The following is a 21,728-nucleotide window of genomic DNA, read 5'->3' on the forward strand; positions in this document are numbered from 1 at the left end:
AAGTCAAAATGCCTAATGAGAACTATCTCAAAATAGCATGACACCCAGAGAAAGCCAGAGTTCATTTTATATATCCTCTCTAATACATGGGAGGTGACAAAGTAATTTGAAGCTGAAAAATATTAGCAGAAAAAAAGACCAAATAATTTGCTTTGGCAATAAAAATAAGTTGAGCTATAAAAAGCTATGTAGCACAATTAATACATCAGAAAGATATTAAGCCATTTTAGCTTCAATTAACTATTGGGGGTAAGGATAACTAATTGATAGCTTAAATTTTCCAAATGCCAATAAGCACATTTTATATTAAAGGTGTTTGCCTAGAGTTGAGCACTACCGTTATTCAAAAAGAATGTATTTGGGAATTTTATCATTCCTAGAAAAAGTATTCTTCTTGAATTTGACTCTAGAGCAGTGGTTCTCAACCTGTGGGTCGTGACCCCTTTGGGGGTTGAAAGACCCTTTCACAGGGGTCGCCTAAGACCATCGGAAAACACATATATAATTACATATTGTTTTTGTGATTAATCACTATGCTTTAATTATTTTCAATTTGTAACAAGGAAAATACATCCTGCATATCAGATATTTACATTACGATTCATAACAGTAGCAAAATTACAGTTATGAAGTAGCAACGAATATAATTTTATGGTTGGGGGTCACCACAACATGAGGAGGAACTGTATTAAAGGGTCGCGGCATTAGGAAGGTTGAGAACCACTGCTCCAGACAGTATTTATTAATACAATGTGCAATTCTCAAAGTTCTTTCAATGTTTATGCCCTTTCAACGAAAATAAACTTTTAAAAATCTAACAGGTAGGAAAGAGCATTTGTAAAGTTAAATGTTCCAAGTGTATTTTCTTGCTTGATTCCACTCTAAATTTCCTTGTTATCCCTTTCTCCAAAGCATCTTCCCCAAAAGCAAGGTGGGTTTGGGTAGTATCTGTTGCAGCAATACTACCTGAAGGTGCTTTAAGCTCTTCCCCACAAAGTATCTGCTGGTATTGTATTAAATAGGACATATTCTTCCGTTGATGCTAACCCATGTCGAAGACCAAGGAAGAGGAATGTATCAAAAGTTTATAGAATATATTTTAACCACTGTAACCATAGTTAGGGAGTAGGCTAAGCTCCTATAGCCCAAAAGTACAGTGACTCGGTCGAGTTATAGGTTTATATATCTCTCCAGGGGCAGGCAACAGGCAAGGGTAAGTAAGTGGCTTTGATCCATGAGTTCATCCAGCGGCCTGGCTCCCTTCCACTGCACTAGGGTGCAGACCTTAAGTTCAGAATAGAAGCTGCTTTACCAGATCTCCATTCCAGCCCACTCAGAGGGGAAGCAGTATTCTCCAAGCAATTATTCAGATGTTGCAAACATCATTTCTCCTCGGTGATTGGGAAAAACCTAGTCATCTGGCCATACCTAAATGCATGGGTGTGATTAATAAATCATAACTAGCTAGGTAGTCATGTATCCAACTAAAACACACGTAACTGGAAGAAATGGAGAATAGATTAAATGTAATAGAAATAATGGTGACTCAGTAAAGGTTGGTCTAGTCATAGAAATAATGGTGACTCAGTAAAGGTTGGTCTAGTCCCAGTTCTGCTATTGACTGTGTGCATGCATGGGAGAAGTTATTTACTATCACTATGTTGTTTTATCCCCACAGATTTCAATGATCATTCAATGGGATGCAAACAACTTGTTGAGGTCATTCTATATAATAAAAGGCTAATATGCAAATTGTCACCTTGGGAGTTTGACTGACCTGACCGGGAGTTCGACCACTAGCTATGACTGACCACCAGGGGGCGGCGCAGAATGAAGGAAGGCCCCAATCGGCCCTGATCGCCAGCCAGGCCTAGAGACCCTAGTGTGCACGAATTTCGTGCACTGGGCCTCTAGTCTTTACATATTTGACTGTACTGGCATTTTATATAGGATCACCTGTTTTCTAGGTTTCTTTCAATTTGGGTAACTATGACTAATGTTAATTTGTTATCAAAAGATCAGATATGATTTTGTATGCGATTTAAAAAAATACCTTCAATGTAATATCACTGATGAAATAGCTGAATTTAACCTAACTACAGTTAACAGTTGTTAGAAGCAGAAATGCTTTTATCTGCCAAGAAATTCTGTCACAATTAAGAATCTAAGAAACACTGTGAAATGAAATGGAAAAAACCTGATACATATGTGCTATAACTAGACACATGGTGACAGTCTATCATAACTATTCAGATTTCATGATGCTTTGCCTCTTCTTAAAGAATTGGTTTTAAAAATAGTCTCCTTTTATTTAATTTTAATTTTTTATTAAATGTATTGGGGTGAGATTGGTTAATAGGATGATAGGGCCATAGTGGTTTCAAGCGTACATGTCTATGACACATGATCTGTATGACTTTGGGTGGTGGCATACAATCTTTTCCATTTACAGAGAAAATATATCTACAGCCCAACATTGGTTGAGAAACCAGAAATCAAAGTTTTGTGTACATTTACGACATTCAAGCTGGAAAAGATAGTTTCTACAGTGATTTATAAGTCTTGATGCAAAAGTTTTGTTTTTTTTGTGTTTTTTTTTTTTTACAATAATCTGCCAAAATTAGCAAAACTCTCTTTTTGCTACAAATAGAAAACATCTCTTAGTCTGTAATCATACATCTCTCCCTCCTAACTTATATATATTTTTTCCCTTCTGGTTTTTTTACCACTCTCCCAGATCCATGGTGCAAATAGAACTTCATAATAAGAAATTGGGAAGAATAAATTATGGACAAATGTTTGGACTCATAATCGCCACCATTGGACTATGTTCCAATTTTGTGGAATTTGTCTGAAAAAAAAATGCTACAGGCAAATGCTAAGGTCTGTTTGTTTGTTTTTCCCCAAGGCAAAAGTTAACAAAAATTTCAGGATTAATTTTGCATTGGAATATATATATATATATATATATATATATATATATATATATATATATATATTTACCCCTGAAAAATGGACTACATCAAATTCTTGAGGAGAAGTGCTTTCAAGTGGGAGAGAGGAAAATGGTGCATTCAGCACAAGTGAGGAGTGCCCTAAGACAGCTAGTTCATACTGATTGCCTGAAAGTGGGGAGACCAGCACCTCACTCACCCCTGAGCTGAAAGTTTACTACACTGCAGAATCCCAAGAGCTAGTGTTCCCATGGGACTAATGGAGGGGCTCTCAGACATTTTTTCAACTGTGACAAGAGTCAGAAATCAATATTAAACAATACTCTAGGACACAATTGTGTGTGTCTGTGTGTGATTAAATATAATACACTTATTCAGTTCAGTTCTATTCTATTCTGTTCTGTCACATTCTGTTCAGCCCTGTCCAGTCACGTCCTGTCCTGCCCACTCCTATCCCATTCTATTCCATAACAAGGAATGTTGGTCAAAACCAAATTTTAAAAAAAGAAAATGAACACGCTGAGCTTTTCTATCATAACATGTCCAATATTTTATATAACATTGAATTAGAGAGAGAGATGACAAAACCTCTCACTTCTCTAATTCTCAGGCAAACTTGAATTTTTTTTAACTTGAATGAAAATCATACAGTTGAAGAAAACAAAAATTCTGCTGTTGATGTTTTAGAAAAGTTGAACTAATTACTTTAACTTGTATTTCCAGCTGCACTATAGAACACACGTTCACTGAAAGAACTCTAAATTCTGTTTGCATGCAGCTCAGCATTCTGGCAAGAAACTGAACATTGATTAGTTTGTGCATGCACGCATGCAAGTACACAAGGACCACACAGCACCTTTATTTCTAATGTACATGTTCATTTGCTTTACACAGTTTGGGCATTTTACTACCTTTGACTGTTACTTACCAAAGCTGTTGAACTTCGTTATTTAAATTTAGCATTTCAAAATACTTCTAAAAACTAACATTACCTCTTTTTATCTTTTTAGCCTTGCTGATAACGTTTCCTGGAAAATAGGAAACAGCAACCATATTATTCTTTTTCCTTCATGTTGTTACATACAATTTTCAGTTATTTATTTTTATAAAACAATTAATGGGCAAAACTGCAAGAGCCACTGGCTACGTTCAGAATTTCTTTTCTGCTAATTTTCTATCACTGCCACATCTTCTAAAGTGACTGGGAAAACTAAAATGGCATAAAATTCTGCCTTCTGCACCAGTTTCCATGTTGAAACCCAAAGAAGTACAACAAGGCTGAGCATAGTATGGAGCTGGCTTTGTAATATCATTCTTGGGCCTGCAGTCTAGAACGTTTCATTGGAATAATATTGTTGGCTCTTTGATGACACCATTAGAAGGCAGCAGAGAAATCATGTAGACTAATCACCCACCCCATGAGGAGATTTCCTCCAACTTCTGACAACTGCTCTTCCTGATCATATAAAGTGAAAATTCCTTAACCTGGGTCATCTTTCCCCCAGCTCCCCTAGATAAGCACTCTACCTTTCTAGCCCTGTAATCCTTTCTGCCTTCAACTCTGCCTGCTAAGGTCACATCCATCCCTCCAGGCCCAATTCAAATGACATGTCTTTCAAGGAGCCTGGTCTAGTCTTTCCCCAGGTCCCCAAAACAAAAGCCCTTTTCTGCATCTGAATTTCTGACCCATTTAGCTATACGTGCCTGTTCTCTAGCACTGTGTGCCCTGCATTCTAAGTGCTGTGCTTTACTCATCCCCCTCTCAGACCTGCAGTCATCTTAGGGCAAGGAGTCTACATCTGCAATTTCTACCAAGGTTTTATTTATTTATTTTTTAACATGTTCAAGGATCAGGGTGGGGAGAGATTAACTTAAGAACTTATATGCACTTACGCATAACCCATGGACACAGACAGTAGTGTGGTGAAGGCCTGGGAGGGTCAGTAGAGGTGAGGGTGGGAGGGTCAGTGGGAAAGAAAGGGGCCGTCTGTAATACTGTTAACAATAAAGATAACATTTTTAAAAAGAGTCATGAATCCAACATATATCCTATATAATAAAAGGGTAATATGCAAATTGCCCCTAACAGTGAACGACTAGAATGGCTGCTTGACCAGTCACTATGAGGCGCACTGACCACCTCTCCATCCCTTTCCCTGGCCAGCAGGCTCCGATCACCCGATGGCAAATGGGGAACTGGGGGTGGGTGGCGGTGGGGGGCGGGGCTGGCTGTGGGCAGCAGAGGAAGATGGCCCTGATCACAGGCCAGGCCTAGGGACCATACCCATGCATGAATTTCATGCACTGGGTCTCTAGTAGTTATATATACAGTGTCAGATGGATACTAGACTTATTGGAGTGAGCACTTTGTAAAGTATATAAAAGTCTAATCACTATGTTATATACCTGAAACTAACATAATATTGGTATGTTAACTGTAATTGATAAATAACTTTTTTAAAGAAGAGTCAATGACTGTCTGAGGTCGAGGAAACAAATTGGGTAGGAAAGAAAGTGTGATTGACGTGTCCCTGTTGAATGCATAAGACGCCCTACCTTTCTGGAAATGTGAGTTGCCTTCTTCCACACCAGCTAATAAGAGAAAATTCAATGGTTTCCAAGAAACCTGTTGCCCTGGCCAGTGTGGCTCAGTTGGTTGAGCGTCGTTCTCTGCACCAAGAGATTGCTGGTTCTATTCTGGTCAGGGCACATGCCCGGGCTCAATTCCCAGAAGGGAGTGTGAAAGAAGCAGCCAATTTCTCTCCCTCTCCCTTCCTCTCTCTCCCTAAAAATCAATAAAAACATATTTAAAAATTAAAATAAACTTGTCACATGTTTCCTTCATATAAATTGTTTCTAAATAGAATAAAAACTTTATCTTAAATGCTCCCCATGCTTTCAACTTGATGCCATTTCCCAGCCCTCATTCTTCAGATCCCTTAGTGATATTGCTCTTTTTACTGATTTCTCTGGCAGGAATAAGCAGAGTTAATCAGCTGCAATCACAGCCTGCTCAGCTGCTGACGGGAGCTACCTTCAGTAAGTAAAGTTTTCTACATTGTCCTCCACTTGCTGGAATGGCTCTCTCCTCTACCTTTTCCTTGACCACCCACAGGCAGGTCTGCGATTTTATGAATTTGGAAACCTGGGTTCATAATTTTAAAAGCCAGGAACTGAATATTCCTTCCCAGAACTGACTCTCAAACCTTTTTTTACTCTGGACCATTTTAGGTGGTACCCAATACTCCATGGCTCCCACATAACCACCTACTCGCACTCTGCAATGGAAATAGGCCTTTGCGATACCAAAGAAATGAAATGGAATTTCTTATAATGTTAAAAAGTGAGTACGTTTTATACATTGTTTATATTATGATTTTTTTAATAAATGTTTTTGTTTCATTCTAGAACCACTGCAAGTCTCCCACCGGTCCATTGTACAAAAGGTCATACTTTGGAAACATAAAATAAGTGCTTCTCCACTAGTGGAAGCAGGGTTAGGTTCACATACCTCTGAGCCTAGAATGATCTACAAAACAAAGTCCCACTGCTCTGCTAGGTGTGCTTGCTGTACAATAACCATAGACTCAGCAGCCTTCCACACAACAGCCCTTCCTTGTTCCCAACACGTCTCTAGACTCACCCCATCCTGAATCACCGTAGCAAAGAACTCTGGTAACTCCTGGACAAACATTAGCACTTGAAATATGGTGACTTTGGCACACGTGATAGAAAAGAACTGCATGAACACCCTTGTTTTGAACCACTACCGACCTTTTTGCTACATTAGGAGGTTTTTAGTCAAAACAAGTCTTTGGTGTCATATAAACAGCCAAAATGTTCTGTGAGGAGTTTGTGCAATCATTTGCATCAGCATACAGATTAGACATGTGGAAAAGGGGAGTTAACAAAACAGTCCCAGACTCTTTCCCAATGCTGGTGACCTTCAAGTAGACCCAGGGAAACTTTAACAGCATTTCTGAGGGAGCAACAAAGTGAAATTCTTTACACTTGGGTTGACTTACCCCAGAGAAAATCTACATCCCATGACCATGGACCCTCATTGCTGGAGAAAACCATGGACAGAGACAACACACATTTACCAAGCCCACAACCCCCACCTTGACTCTAACTGCCCAACATCCCCACACTCCACCCTGTTTCCCAACAGCTGCCACGCCCCTTCCTCAGTCTGGAGCATTCCAAGCCACATCTGTCTAAGTGCGGCTGAGACCGTTTTCCTAGTTGAGCTAAGCAAATGTCGAAATGTTTCAGGGAACTTTACTAGACAGTTAAGGCAAAACTGCAAAAACACAAATAGGTACAGGATTTCCTTAGGACAGAAGACTGACACAAGCCCTGCTGGGCTGGTTCTCTTTAGGAGACCACACATTCCAGGTCTTGATTTCCATTCCTGCCAGGTTAGCATGTTCCTCTGGCCTATCACGTGCTCTAACAGGGCTGCCATCGCTGGAGGGGTCATGATCTTCTTGTGGCCTCCCCAAACTTGCGTTCAGTGTTTCCTTCACATCTGGGCGCTTGCCATTGTGGGCTTGAACTTCGCCTCAGGGATGAAGTTGCTCTGGCCACATGCTGCAGTCTTCCCCCTACTTGCTCTGAGTTGCCTTCGCAGATGTCTTCATTCACTTTCTAGACTATTTTATGGCTAGTGGTCCCAGAAACTCCTTCTCAAACTCATTGGGTTTTCAGAAGAAAAATAAGTCATCTGTTCCTTCGGAAGAAAAATAACTCACCCATTGCTCTAGACAAGCATTTCAGCTTAGTTCTTCCCAAATATTCATCTAACAAATATTTATTAAACGTCTCATAGGTGTCAGGCATGCATCCAGGCTCTGGCAATACAGGAGTGAATAAAGCAGACAGAAATCCTGGCCCTCACAGGGCTTACACTAAAGGGAGGTGACATGTAATAAACAATACATGATTCAGCTATGTGGTATGCTACAACACAAGTGCTATGGAGGAAAACAGAGCAAGAAATGGACACTGGGAATGCAGCATGCACAATTAAATGGGAAATGTCAAAATGAACCTCTTAGATAAAATTATGCCTGAACAAGGAATTTTAGTTCGAATAATCTAAGAAAGGATAAATTTTAATAAAATTTGTCACCTGGTATACAATTTGACATTGATACAATGCTATTATCTGTCTTCTGCCTTTTAATTACCTTTTTATTTGTCATATGATGGAGGGTTTCAAACTATGATATGTCCATATGTCAACAAAATGTGGTTAAAAGAATGACATCTTCAAGAATCCTTTTACCATATATGTGGATTATTTTCTTCATGAGGTCCTATTTCTGGGTTTGTTTTGTTTTGTTTTTGTTTTTTGTCATTCTTCACCAGAGATATTTTTCCATTGATTTTTAGAGAGAGTGGAAGGGAGGAAGAGAGACAGAGAGAGAAAAACATTGATGTGAAAGAGACATATTGATTGATTGCTTCCTTCATGAGCCCCAACCAAGGTACGTGCTCTTAACTGGAATTGAACCCAGGACCCTTCATGCTACAGGCTGACACTCTAGCCACTGAACCAAATCAGCTAGGGCAGTCTTTAAAAAAGAAAAATGGTGCCATTGTGACTCCTTGCTTTGCTGCCCTTGCTTTTTTTCTTTAGGATATTAAATACTACAACGTTCCAGCTTCCAAGAGGATCTCCACCTGCCTTCTGTCTCATTTCAAATCTTTCAATGTGAGAATGCAGATCCTAGTGGTGGTTAGCAGCAAGGCTGCCTAAGTTCAAATCTCAGCTCACATCTTGGGCAATTCAAACTTAAATCTGATTTTTTTCATTCCTACCTCACAGGGTTGCTGTGTATATTACATGAGATAATGCATAAAAATATTTAACACAGAATCTAGTGCACAGTGAGCAGTAAATAAATTATACATGACGGATTTTTCCCTCCTCACCTGAGCCTAACATCAAACCAGTTTAGTGAGCTAACAGCTTAGCAATCTATAATAATAAAAGCATAATAAACAAATCGATCAAACGGCCAAACAGCGAAACAACCATCCAGATGACCTTCTGGACGAAGCTGGGGCTGTGAGGGTGGCCAAGGCAGCTGGGGCTGCAAGGGCGGCTGGAGCTACGAAGGCCTACTCTTGCATGAATTTCGTGCATTTGGGCCTCTAGTCTATATATAGAAGCCTAAGCGACTGATCAACCGCTCTCTATGATGCACACTGACCACCAGAGGGCAGATGCTCAACACAGGAGCTGCCCCCTGCTGGTCACTGCACTCCCAACGTGGGAGCACCACTCAGCTGACCGACGGGCGCCAGACTAGTGCCAGTGAGCCTACCGAGTCACAGGGCAGCAGGCATAGCGGGGCCGGGATGAGCAGGAGGGGCAGGCAGGAGGGGCAGGTGGTGTTGTACTGCCGGTTTCAGCCAGATCCCCGCAGGCCACACCGAGGGACCCACCAGTGCATGAATCTGTGTACTGGGCCTCTAGTAATAGATACAGAAGTTGAAATAGTGGTAGTGGTCATAGTAATTATAGCTAATCTTCATTTAGTACTTGTTCACTCCAGGAAATGACCTAATGTGCAATATTTCAGTTAATTTATAACCTTCAATCATATTAGAGATAAATAGCAGATCCCATGTTTTCTACTTTCAGTTTTGCTGAAATACCCTAGTACTTTCAATCTTTTCCGTATGAAGTGCATTTCTACTCCTTTCTCTCTATTTTTCTTCATTTTAGTCATATTCCATAGTATCATCAAGTTTATAAAACTTACCACATTAAATGGTATGCTCATGATGGCTTATTAAATATTTTAATGAGTATTAAACTATTGCATATTCCTCTACAATGAATTTTAAAATATATTTTACTGAACAAAACTTAGATATGTTTCTAGCATAATCAGTATGTTCAGAAATATATAGCAATACACTGCTATTACATTAAAGGAAATAAAAATTAAATATTACAGATAATCTATAATAATAAAAGCGTAATATGCTAATTAGACCAGACAGCCGAACGACCTTCCAGATGTCCTTCTGGATGACCTTCCGGATGAAGTTGGGGCTGCGAGGACCAGGGCAAGCTGCTGAGGCAAGCCGCCACAGCTGCAAGGGCTGAGCCCCTTACACGAATTTTGTGCATCAGGCCTCTAGTTAAATATAAATAAACGTTGCTCAACATAATGTTAATGAAACACCAATTAATTAAACATTTAAACTTAACATTAAAATTTAAAAGTAATACAATAATAACTAACATATTGTGTTTACTCTTATATAATCCTTTTAATAGTTCTATGATATAATATTTTGAACATGTGAGAATTGTAGGTTTAGAGAATTTAAATGAACTCGTCCACAGTTATTAAAGGTAGAAAGGGGCATAGCCAAATCTTGAACTCTGAGTTCTTTCATTCAAACACCTATGTGAAACTATTCTAATCTATTTCTAAATATCTGTAGGATAGGGCAGAGGGTGCTAGCATATACTTCATTAAAAAGTAACAAGGATAACCAAATGTCGACAGGAAAAAATTTTTTAAAAATATCTTTCCTATTTTAACCTAAGAGTTGCAGTTTCCCACTCAAATTTTTTAAATTAACCACAAATATGGTTCATACTGGTGGTTCCTATGAAATGCTTTGTTTTAAAATAATATTAGAAGAAGAATAAAGTGTCAAAGTAAAAAAGTGCAAGCTGACAAAATAAATAGAAACACTGCAAAATTATTTCAAGGATAACAAAGATGTTTCATTAAACAAAAGGGATTCTTTTCCATAAATCAACAGAATTTGTATTAGCAGTAACTTTCACCTTTTAACTTAGACAATTACTTAAGTTAATATGAATAAAATAATAATGGTTGTATATTTTCTTTTAATAGTGTAACTTTAAACTTTCTTTTGAAGCACAAATTATAATCAGAAATGGATCAACTACATTAAATTCAGGTCAGGTACAGTGTCTGCAAGAAGTTGGTGTTTATTTTTGAAAACTTGTCAATAGTTTGAGGAAATCCTCAGTACTCTGCATCCCCTTTGTTTTATGCATATGAAGACAATTTAAATGAGATTTTCAAATTTACATATGAAACCTCCAAATATACTTGAAGAGGTTCTAAGACCCTAAATAACAGGTTTAATTTCTAAATATAGCACCTTTAGAGATGGTAAATTACAAGTAGTAGAGACCTTCTATTAGTTTTTAATATTGGTGTTTATAGATTTTTATTAGAATTCTACTTACTGATACTGGCAATTATCAATCAAACTTCATTTGGACACTCTTTTCAGTTTTTCAGTAGTATTTTTATTAAAAGCACTTATAAAAATTATTCTATTTATTTTTAACTATTTATGCTTTGGATATATTCACAAAGAATATGAGGCATAAGATAAAATGGCTCTTGACATTAGAATGTAAAAACAAAAATACAACTTTGCCTTTTAGGGAAATTGCTATTGGTCTGGCCTACTGAATCTAGTCATAATGTATTTTCTACTATAGTGTCAGGCGAAGCCTCTGAGGACATCTAAGCCTAAGCATCAGCCTAGTCAAGATGATGTTGAACACAAAGCCATATGACAGTATCTACAATTATTAATTAAAAATTCGTGCACTGGGGGTGGGGGAGGGGGACCCTCAGCTTGGCCTGCGCCCTCTCGCAGTTGGACATCCTTAGTGCCGGGTGGGAGTCACTGCTGCTGCGCTCACCAGCCCATGAGCCTGGCTTCTGGCTGAGCCGCAGTCCCCCTGTGGGAGTGAACTGACCACCAGGGGGCAGCTCCTGTATTGAACGTCTGCTCCTTGGTGGTAGGTGCACATCATAGCAACTGGTCATTCTGCTGTTTGGTCGATTTGCATATTAGCCTTTTATTATATGGGATTAAAAAATGTCATATCAAATCAATCAAGGAATGAATGTGTTCATAAAACTTTGGATTAAATTATAGTAAGTGAAATATATGTGGTGATAGTTACTTCAAATGTTTTTAAAGAAGATACATTTAAATCAATAGCTCAAATCAAATCAAATAAAAATGAGGATACTAAGAAGGTTTTGCAAGTGCTCTTGGAAGATTTAACCTAAGATGGTGTACCAGATAGTTATCTAACTTAGCCCAAGAAAGCAAAATATGATTAATCAGAATGAAACCATTCTTTCTCATATTCAAATTTAGAAATCTGTCCAAATTTATCACAAATGGCATTTTGCTTCAATTCATTCATGTTGGTGCATCTCCTAAGAAAATAACATATTACATAATTTGTGGATAATTAGTTTGAATTGGTCAGAGATCCACCATAAATTTCATGAATTTCCATATTTAAATCACACACTTAGTAAGCCAAACAGTCTTCCTCTGATATTAAAAAATATATTTTGTAAAGTATGCTTGGCCTATACCTTCCATAAACCAGTGTTTGCTTTCTCTCTCATCCAACATATGACATATTATCTTGAACCAAAATTTAAAAATGTTTATTAATGATTAATGTAGAATCTTATATTATTCTTTTAAAAATCCTTGGATTCTACTTTCAAAAAAAGTTGAAATAGCAATCCTTTGCAGAAAGATATTGAATTAAACCTAGGGCAGGGGTGGGCAACCTTTTTGTGAGTGCGTGCCAAAACCAGCAAAATCTCTGACTCAAAATTCTTCTGCGTGCCAACCCTAATTTTTTGATAACATGTTACTCCTACTTGATATCTCTTAAGGTGTACGTATGTGAAGAACCTTGAAGAAATAATAAAATTCATTCGAGCGACAAAAACACAGTATATGATGATGAAAAATACATTTATTTTTTAATGTATACATGTACACTAAAAGTCCGACAGAAAACGTTATGACTCCGTTTGATATTATCAGTGGGACTTTTCCTGCCGAGAGAAACATAGAAATTTATTCCCCTTTCGTTAGTACCAGTGGGAAAAGCGAGAGAGACGGTTTCATTTTTATAGAGTGAAATTTTGAATAAGTAGGTGAGGCGGTCGTCTTGTCAACGAAAACCCGTTGCATCTGAGGCTGAAACCAAAACACTGGTCGGATCTAGGAAGGCAGGGAGAGTTAAGGCAGAGGCATAGAAATTGCTCTTCCCCTCTCTCGTCAATCCATGTCTATGGTCTTTAAGATAACTTGTCATGTAAAATTATTTATTTATCTAAGATGCACCTGCACTGAATTTATCTGAAAAATAAAAAAGTCGATAATAAGAAAAAAATTGTAAATGGAAGATTATAAGAGAGAGTTTCGCGTGCCAGCAAAAGTTACTGGCGTGCCATGTTTGGCACGCGTGCCAGGGTTGCCCACCCCTGACCTAGGGATATATTTCTTGCTCCATTCAGGTACTGAATCGTTAACTCATTCATACTTTGAAAATAAAAGCAAGAACAAAAATTCCAGTCTTGGAGTTATCTATCTACAAAATATATAGCTTCCAAACAAGGAATTGCTACAGGAGATACCAGCTCTCCGCCAGGGCTGCTTTAGGTGGGGAGTGATGCCCATCTGTACCCCAGGATATCCTGCATGATATGCTGCTCCTGACAACATTCAATATACTTTCTAAGCAGCCCAGCCGTCAGTTCGTAAGGGGCAAATGCAAAACACTACATGCAGTGTACCGGTCCTGCAAAGACTTCTATAATGTCATGTCAGCTGACAGCTGTTTCTGAACAACATTCCCAGAACTAAACATTGTTTTGAACTAGGATCTACACAGATGCCTCTGTCAATACAACTTTTGCACAAACATCTACCCAAGATCTAAGACTCATCTAAACAAAACTTGGAGGGAAAAGAGCGTCCAAAACATAATAGCACAACATTCACATCCTTAGTAGCTCAGATGCCATTAAAAATGGAAGAATTCTGACATGAAGACTCAAATAGGAGCAAGGTGGGTTCATTTTTAGATCTTAAAGATCAAAATCACATCCTCTTTCCCTCTAAAAACAAAAATGGAAAGAAAGGCCCCCATTTGTTACATTGTTCACATCACTTGAAAATCAGAGGAGAGTTCACATAAAACAGTGGATTATAGGAGGCTCTTCACAACCTATTTCTACCGTTTCTCAAAGCAGATTTAAATAGACTTGGGGCTCCATGGCACTCACATTTTTCACTTCTAGCTTCTAAAGGAATAAGAGATCAGGGCCCTAGGACTAATGACAATGAAAGGAAAATGGATACAAACCTACAGCAACTCTAAGGAACTTGGCTAGCTCTTGGCAGGATGTAAATGGAGCCTGCACCATTTGCTTCCATTTTCTCTGATTGGGAAGTTCAATGTTAAAAAGAAAAGAAAAACGAGTCGCTGTAGGGTAGATATCGTGTAGCATAGGTAGTATAAGTGCCTTTAATCGCAATACATAAAGCGAGAAAGCTATCTCATTCATGACTAATGAGCTGATTCAAGTTTTTAAACTTAAGGAAGACAACATAAAGAGGAAAGAACCCTCTTCATTTTCCTATGATTCTATTACTATCTTTATTGCAGAACTTGGCTATCTTTACTGCAACTCTTTAGTTAACTGCTGAGTTTCCAGTGTCTGGAAAATAGTAAACATTTAGTAGGTAATATGGCTCAACAAATATTGGCTGCATAAAATCTTTTCTGCAGAATTAAATGAGATTACTTATGCAAAAAGTGTATAAAAAGTATAATAAAACATATGCTCATATTTTACACAAAAGCACTAAATCTGAGTTGGTCACTAGATAAATACTATATATTACTATACTAAATAATTATATATAAATATATTCATTTATGCATATTATATATTGATGTTTACTAGTAATTACTATAAATTAGATACTAGATAAATACCATGCAAATACTAATCAAAAGAATATCCCATTAGCTTTGTAGAGAAATGACTAAAGCTATTTATTTAAAACAAGTTGAATTGAAATACTTTAGATTGAAATCCTGTCGGACTATGCAATGTGTTCATTATTACAATAATTAATAACATCTTGCCACTATAAGTTCTACAAATAAGTAGATATTTGGAACATACTTAATATCTCCCATATTTAGAGTTGAATATCTTTAAATAGCAACATTTAGTATATCTCCTATATTTAGAGTTGAAGAAAGAGGGCTAGCAATTCCCTAGGAGCGTTAAATAAATACCACTTACTAATCAAATGTGAGCAAAACATAAATGAAACCTTCTCTGTGTGAAAGACCAGAGTCTGTATGTAGCTTCTGGGTAAGTGAGAAAGAGTCTCTGCCATCAAGTTCATAGTCCAATGGAGATAATAGCATGAAGCCAATTATCGCGGAATTCGGAAGGGTTCTAAGAGATGTGCTAAAGGAGAGCTGCAGGACAGGTTAAAAACAATGGAGACTTGAACAGAGGCTTAAAGGATGGGCAAAAAATTGCAAAGCAGAAATGAGGGAGGGACAAAAAGGCTCCATAGACAAAAAGAAGGGGGGAAATATATGAGAGCGGACAATGCCTTAAGCAGAGATAGGCAATTCAAGGGGAGCTGAGAATGAAGTGGCAGAAATGAGGCTGAAAAGGTTACCTGAAGACTGTGCTACCGAAAGGGGTTACACAATGTCAGCGCAGCGAGGGAGACATTCAAGTGTAAAGCAAGGAGGTGGCAAAGTCAGATTTCACCTTTGGAAAGACCATTCAGGCAAGAAGAGTAAGGAAACAAGAAGACACAGTAAAAAAAGGGAGGGGGGGGCAAATCTAAAATATGTTACAAATGCATTCCGTTGGAAGATTTATAATACTCCTTAAACATCTGAAATGTTTTCCTCTGCATTTTCCCCATAGGAACACTATGACAAATGGTGATAGGTCTCTGGGTCAACCCCCTACAACTTATTTGACACATAATATGTCTGAAATATAATATTAATGGTACCATCTAAAATATGAGTCCTAGGAATAAGTAAACATTTTAGGAATGAAAGAAAGAGAAAGATACAGAGCACTGTATGCCAACTCCTGGGTATATCTGCAGTTTCCCTTTGGCATCCTTCAGAACTCCCTTTACCATTCTCTCTTCCCTCCTAATAGCTTGTATTGCTATGGTGATGCCTTTTTTGCTACCTAGCCCAGTGGACCACTCTACAATCCAAAATACATTCTATTCCAAGGCTACTCATTTCCCTTCTTCCCGAATGCTCCCCTGTAACCCCAACCTTTCATTTAAACTCACATATCTGTCCAGGCCAATGTTTCTAAGTGGTTAGTGTTGGCCCACACATGGAAGGGTCATGAGTTCAAATCCTGGTCAAGGGCAGGTACCTGGGTTGCAGGTTCAATCCTGGCCTCTATCAGGACTTGGGTGGAAGGCAACCAATCGATCTCTCTCTCTCATCTCTCTCTCTCTCTCTCTCTCTTTCTCTCTCTCTCTCTCTCTCTCACCTCTCTCTCTCTCTCTCTCTCTCTCTCTCTCTCTCTCTCTCTCTCTCTCTCTCTCTTTCTCGATCTCCCTGTCTCTCTCTCCCCTTTCATCCCTCTCTTTCTCTCTCGCTCAAAAAAAATCGATGGAAAAATATTATCAGGTGAGGATTAATAAAAAAAAATAAAATTTAAAATAAACTAAACTCACATTTCCTCAGTGCAGGTAATTCCAATTACATGATAAGAAGACATAAATCTGTATTAATTCATTCCCATTAACCTGAGAGCATGTAACCTTACCAAAGACATTTATAATGGCACTAAGTAATGGTTGCTAATTTAAATAAATGTCAAATCTGGTATAATGTAACTATAATCCTAAAATAAAAATGAGAGTGACTAGGAGAACTCATTCCTTAATCTATTCAACAAGTATCTATTTAGAATGTATTTTGTGGTTGAAACTACATCAAACAATATAGACTTCACGTAGATAAAGGAGTACATGGTCTACCCTTAGGAGTGGGAGATAGCAGATGACCTGCATGGTATAGGTCCCTGCCAGGTGAAGTACCATGGGAAGTGAGTGGCAAAGGAGGACAATTTGAGAGACCAGAGTCCTCCATGAGGGAGCTTCCTGCTTAAAAGTTTGCCCCCAAACTGAGCAGCTCTAAGCTATTCTTGTCATTCACAGCTTCTATCCTTACTTGCAGCCTTACTCTATTTCTGCATTTATTCTTCCAAGGGGCCAGGTGGTTGGTTGATTGGCTTGTCTGGAGGTTGCTCCCAAGGCAACAGCAGTGAAGGCAAACAAAGGAAGGACAGTAACTTATAATTTCCAGGCCATGTTTAGGGAAGTCAAAGAACAGGCAAGTCAGATGAGACATGCACCCAACAGCTGACCGCTTCCAACAAATATATTTAAAATATTCCAACCATGAATTCTAGAAAAAAAACACAAAAGGTTATTTTACATAATGATCCCATTGGCCATGAATGTAATAGATTCATTAACCCATTACAAACTGGGTAAGCACTATTTCTGTACATCTATTCCTGTGGGTATTGTTTGGCTTACATAATAATACTTTAGAACTTAAGTTTGCCCAACCACTGAAAGGAATAATTTTCTATTAAACACTTAAAAAAAAGAATTGTTCCTCTGTATCAATTCTGGATAGCTTCAAAAGTGTCAAAGAAGAATATTTAAGTAAATTAATTATTCTTAGTGAAAAAGTACACAAACAAGGTATATAATTAGACACATGAGTTATCTTATCCCTTATATTGATTTTGTGCAGTCTGCAATTTTAATACTAATACAGACTTTAAGAATTGGGTAGATTATAGATCTAATGGAGAGAGACAGAGATTGATTTAGATCTTTGTTTCTATCATCAAAATATAAGAACTATAAAATTTTAGTTATACTGTAAAACTGAAGCAGCAAATAAAATGAATCTCTATTCTACTAAGGATCTGTCCAGCTCTGTAACTTGTTAGTTGTAGGACTTTAGGCAATAACTGAATTTTTGGATGCTTTAGTGCCCTCAATTGTACATTAGTTATTTAAGAGCTTGTTGTGAGTTTAATGAAAGAATCCATGTGAAATGCACACCCTGATATCTCATTCAGAGTAAAATGATTAATAAATTATGAATATTATTGTTTGTCTCTTGTAAAAAAAAAAGTTACCCATAGCAGAAATTCAGTTTGCAGTTCTTGTTATTGTGTATATCTCTTTTTCCAGCTGATTTTCAATAAGAAAGTAATTTCAGCAATTATTGTTTGTTTTTTTTACCTTCCTCACAGGGTGTAATATATCTTGAAGGATGCAATTGAACAAGATATTTAAGACTAACAGTGAGATAAGACATAACAGAAAATAAAAAAATTTCAAAATTTCAGTCAAGTTGCTTTGATTTTCCCTCATCATTCATGCCTGGATATAGTTCACTTTTCATATGAGAAAGTAGATGAAGCAAGTGAAAAGGCCAAGTTGAGCTGTCAGGGCCAGGAGAGATGAGCAGGAAAAAGATAAAATGATCATTCAAAATCATAGAGCTCTAGCTCTCAGAGCTTACAGTGACTAACAGCTCTCCCACACCATTGACCTACAGAGACAAAGTGTCAGTGACCAACTCTGGGTCAATGCCCATCACAAATCATAAAGTTGAGAGATAATGAAGCTTGTCAAACAACACTTAACTATACGAAGATACTGACACATAGTGTGAGAGCGTGTGTGTGTAAAGCTTCAATTATTAGTTATCTTTAATAAAAACCATACCTTTTTTAGTATAATGTTCTCATGCTAAATTGTCTAAAGGGTCAAAATCAAAGTTGTGGTTTAAAATATTTCTACTAAAGAAAAAAAAATCAACCAAAGTACATGAAACACCTGTGAAAAACAGTTCACAAAGAAAGACTGAGCTACAGTAGCATAGTAAGATGACAAAATATCTTCAAATAGTAAAATCTGGTATACTCTGTTTTCTAATGGCACATAATACTAATAGTAGCTAACATTTTTGAGCACTTTTTTTGTAATAAGCACTAAATTAAGTCCAATATATCAACATATTTAATATTGTCCGTTTTACTAAAGAGAAAATTAAGGCATAGCAAGTGCAGGTAAATTTCCTAAAGTTACACAGCTGATAAGAACCAGGATTCAGACCCAGGTCTGTTTGATCCCACAAATATAAGTTTCTAAAGGGAAAAAAGTAAAGAACATTCATTGCAAGAACTTGATAATGATTTGAAATGACACCACATTTTAATGGGCCTGGTGAGTCTGTTATATGAACCTGAACAAAAAGAGAAAAATGGTATTTGAGTTTTACTTATGTATTTGTATATTTCTTCTGTAAATATTGTCATTTCTACTACTATAGATGGAAATTATATTCAACAAATATTTACTATACGGAACCAGGCACAATTGTGGCTTACTGGGCACATCCTGAAATAAAACAAAGATCCATACCCTTATTTATTTTCTATTTTAACTCACTTATAGTTGCAGCTCTGAATAGTAATAACAAAAGTGATTTTAAAATGGGAGACTTCTTCAAATATTGATATATAAAAATATTTTAAATGAATGCTAGTCTGATTTGAACTAATGTCCAAAGGCCTCAATTTATGCTTCAGGGGTGGTATTCCAATGGTACACATGTTAAAAACTGTCTGAGGAAAAACTGATATAAATGGTTAGACTCACAGATTTATGTTTACTACAAAAACTATCAGAACTATAAACTTAAAGATTCCGGTTCAAATTCTTCGTCTTGAACAGAGTGCATAAAATTGCACAACAGAGAAGGCAGAAGTAAACATCAAAGTTTAACCTCTGTTCACTGTGCAGAATTGGCTAAGGGCACATTTACAAAGAGCTGAAATTTGTCCCTGGCATTCTCCAGCAGCACCCTCTGGAGCCCATGGTGCCCCCCTTGTCTGGGGCACAGACTGTACCTAAAGGCACTGAAGCTCTTGGGAGGTCAGTCTAGGCTGGAATTCCCAATCAGTGTTCAAGGGAAAGGAAGTGAGAGTTGTTTATTTCAACTGCTTAACAAAATATTAAATTAACCCTATAATCAAAAACTAGGTTCTTTAGCCCTAGCTGGTTTGACTCAGTGCAGACTAAAAGGTCCTGGGTTCGATTCTAGTCAAGGGCACATGCCCAGGTTGTGGGCTCGATCCCTAGTAGGAGGTAGCTAATCAATTATTCCCATCATTGATGTTTCTATCTCTATCTCTCTCCCCTTCCTCTCTGAACTCAATTATTATACACACACACACACACACACACACACACACACACACACATATACTAGGTTCTTTGCCTATATTAACATTTCTCAATCAAAACATTTTGGGCCACATACGTTTTGTGGATGTGTGGTTCTGTGTATTCTAGGATGTTTTTCAACATCCCTGGCTTCTACCAGCTAGATGCCTGTAGCACCCTTCCAGTTTGGTGACTCACCATGTCTCTATGACATTGCATAAATGTCTTAGGAAACACAATCATCCCGGGTTGATAGCCACCGATTTATGTTAAAAACAATCTAGCTACGTCTTTGGGCCACTGGTTTTAGGTGAGTTTCATTGTTGTGGAAGGACAAATAGGTCTTTTCTTTTAAACTGCTGTCATTTTAGCCCATCATGCAGAGACCGTATTGAACACAGTTTATATCATGTCCCAGATCTGCTCAGTGCACTTGCCCCACAGGCCTCAGCCGCTTGTACGGGTTCAGGCCAGAGCAGAGCCCAGTGACTCCTGCCCGTCTCGTGGTGCCAAGCCCCCAGCTGTGGTCGTGTGGTCCCGTTTCCTATGGTCACAGATGGACTCGTCCTCCCCGGAGACCTAGGGCCAGGACCCTGCGTGGATTCCACTGCACCTACCATGGCAGGAGTCACTACACCTCCAGTGCACGGTCTGACCTAACCAGACCCAAGGAGGTGCCGGATTCTGCAGAGGCTGGTCAGGGGGACAAAGTACAGTGGAGTTAAAGCCCTTTGGGGTTACATTTTGAACAAAGAGAGACAAGATGGGAGAAGCCTGAAAAAATAATTAATCCGAATAAAAATCTGGTCCCAGATGTAGTAGCTTCATACAACTCTTCGGGAGACAACTTGTGGGACCAAACAGCCAGCTGCTTTCTTGTGAAAGGGTGGCCAGTTCGGTATCACCCTTTGTTGGCCTGCCTTTCTTCATTCCTCACTTACCCTTTGCTCTCACTCTTGCGTTTCAGGGATTGCACACTCCTAGGAAAGAAATAACCAAACATTGCCTCAAGTTCAGTGTTCTAGAGATCTGAGCTAAGACAGAAACTAAAGGAGAAAGAAGCAAAATAAGGCGAAGGAAAACAGGAGGAGAGTAACATTGTGAGCGTAAAGTAGTAAAATCTAATCACACAACATCCACACTCTGCAGTTCTTATTAATGAAACAGTGTAGGTGTAGAAAGCGGTATTGCTTCTAATGAATTGTCACACATAACCTAGGAATGGAAGCCAGGCGTCGCTCACTTTAAGTTCTATAGGTTCAGGTAACAAGTGACTCTACATTGGATACCTTGGTCCATTTCTTTAGCCCTTAAAACTATAGTTTCTATTTTATGTATTTTCTGTATCTGCAGCTCTTATCCAGCAAATTAATAGAACACATCTCAGAGCAGTTAAATAAATGGCTTTCCTGAATGGTATCCAAGATTCAAATTATTCTGATTAGTTCACATCTGTAAACTAAATAAAAGTATTTTCACCCTCAGCCTGGTGATGATTATATTGTTATCTTATTGTGCCTGCCTGAGACTATGATTGAGTTAGAAATAATCACAACAATATAAAGAGACAAAAATATTTTTAACAGATTCTTTGCT

At 38.0% G+C, this 21,728-nt stretch overlaps 1 protein-coding gene and 1 pseudogene across 1 annotated transcript in view; one reads left to right on the top strand and one right to left on the bottom strand.

Moving 5' to 3' along the window:
• The window catches only part of LOC102442689 (plexin domain-containing protein 2-like), a 315,731-nt gene that overhangs the window by 259,483 nt on the left and 34,520 nt on the right, over positions 1-21,728 (bottom strand). The window lies entirely within an intron of this gene.
• Positions 15,488-21,728, top strand: part of LOC106697957 — a 39,336-nt pseudogene continuing 33,095 nt past the window's right edge.

The sequence above is a fragment of the Myotis lucifugus genome, unplaced genomic scaffold (assembly GCF_000147115.1).
Source record: "Myotis lucifugus unplaced genomic scaffold, Myoluc2.0 scaffold_121, whole genome shotgun sequence".
In the NCBI taxonomy this organism is placed as follows: Eukaryota; Metazoa; Chordata; class Mammalia; order Chiroptera; family Vespertilionidae; genus Myotis; species Myotis lucifugus.